The sequence below is a fragment of the Kogia breviceps genome, chromosome 13, assembly GCF_026419965.1.
Source record: "Kogia breviceps isolate mKogBre1 chromosome 13, mKogBre1 haplotype 1, whole genome shotgun sequence".
Classification (NCBI taxonomy): domain Eukaryota; kingdom Metazoa; phylum Chordata; class Mammalia; order Artiodactyla; family Physeteridae; genus Kogia; species Kogia breviceps.
This window is the reverse complement of record NC_081322.1, coordinates 58,547,298-58,548,857: the sequence shown is the minus strand read 5'-3', so window position 1 is coordinate 58,548,857 and position 1,560 is coordinate 58,547,298. Positions and strand designations below refer to the sequence as shown.

General features: G+C 36.9%; 1 pseudogene; it reads right to left on the bottom strand.

The window, feature by feature from the left end:
• Positions 1 to 387: 387 nt before the first annotated feature.
• On the bottom strand, positions 388 to 501 carry LOC131740269 (U2 spliceosomal RNA; annotated as a pseudogene).
• Between the last annotated feature and the right edge of the window lie 1,059 nt (positions 502 to 1,560).

Genomic DNA, 1,560 nt, shown 5'->3' with positions numbered 1-1,560 from the left:
CACCAGGGAAGCCCTACACCTCGTTCATAAACACACACACACACACACACACACACACACATAGCACTCAACTGGACTGACCTGTCTACTCCTCCCTCAAATACACTGTATTCCTTCCCATTATTGCTGTTTTCCACACACCATTTTAGGCAAGGATGACGACACTAAGCCAAAACACAGACTCAGAATCCCTGTCTTCAAGAAGACTGCAAGCTTCTAAGGGTAGAGACTTTCTTTGTTAAACTCTTAAAATCACTCTCTCAACAGTTCTCATTATTTCTAAATAATTAATTATTGGAAGAAGAAATACCTAAAATATATACGATTATAAGAAGCTAATTTAATATGTTGCATGGGTTCCTTTAAATGAGCTCTACATAATAAACCATGGCATTACTACATAAAAATATTTTGAGGGTTTTATGTAGTATAATATCCCTTTTATTAAACTGATAATAAGAGATACTACACTTGATCTTAGCCAAAAGACAGAGAAGCAATGTAATATCTCTTTTAAATCCAATTTAAATAACTGCTCTGAAAATGGCAAAATTCATAGATTCTCACTGTCAGTGTTCATAGATTATTGTTTATTGAAAAGAGTAAAATATTCTTCAAGGCATATTTTTAAAATTCTAAATTTTCTTAATGCTATGAGTAATTATATAATCCAGCATCTCTAGTTTTAAGCCAAATCATTTCTCTATGCTTCTAAAAGTCAAATCTGTCCAATATCCCAGCATGATGAGTAACATCTATTAGTTTGGAGAGGATACACCTGCATGTGTGGTAGGTTCTGTTAAACATTCAGTATTCTCTTTGACAAATGACCAAGAGATTAGTTCATCTGGACACAGAATACCACATTCTGGAACCCAGCAGTACATTGGAATGACCATTATTCTTCCAAAGCAAGTTAACCCATCTGTACAGAGCACACACTGGCCAGTGCTCCTGAACTATCTCTTACCCTCTTTACTTGTGTCCAATTTCTGGGCCTCAGAAGGCAAACAGAAAATGACAACAGAGATCTGTACTCCTTAAAGTCAAAATCAGGAGAGATTAAGCAGGGTTTAAGAATGAAGCAAGAGACTTTAAATGAAACTCTTTAAGACATATTTCTTTTCCTTTGTTCTCTGATTAAAAGAGTAATCCATGGAAGTTATGGAGTAAGGCAAGAGAGAAAAGGACAAGGCTGCCTCCACCTTAGCCCTTTCTCCCATGGCTACTGCAGGTGTTTATTTGACCCAGACTCCCCCATGGCAACCTTACACACTGTTGTATAACTCTTATGACAAAGTCTCTTAAATCATCCCACTGCAAGATTGAAAATTTAATATAAAAAATATTCTAGAGGGACAGTGGAGTAAGTATGGGTGGGTTCCCATGTGGGTTAGAGGAAAAACAGGTACTGTTGTAAAAAATATCCATGCAGTTTTAGGCTTAAGTCCATCCATGGAACTTCCCTCACATTTCAGTAGGCCATTCTGCCATTCCAAATCTCTGCCAACAACAAATCTACAGTCAGCGTGTGTAAGAAATCGGAGGGAAGTTACCTTT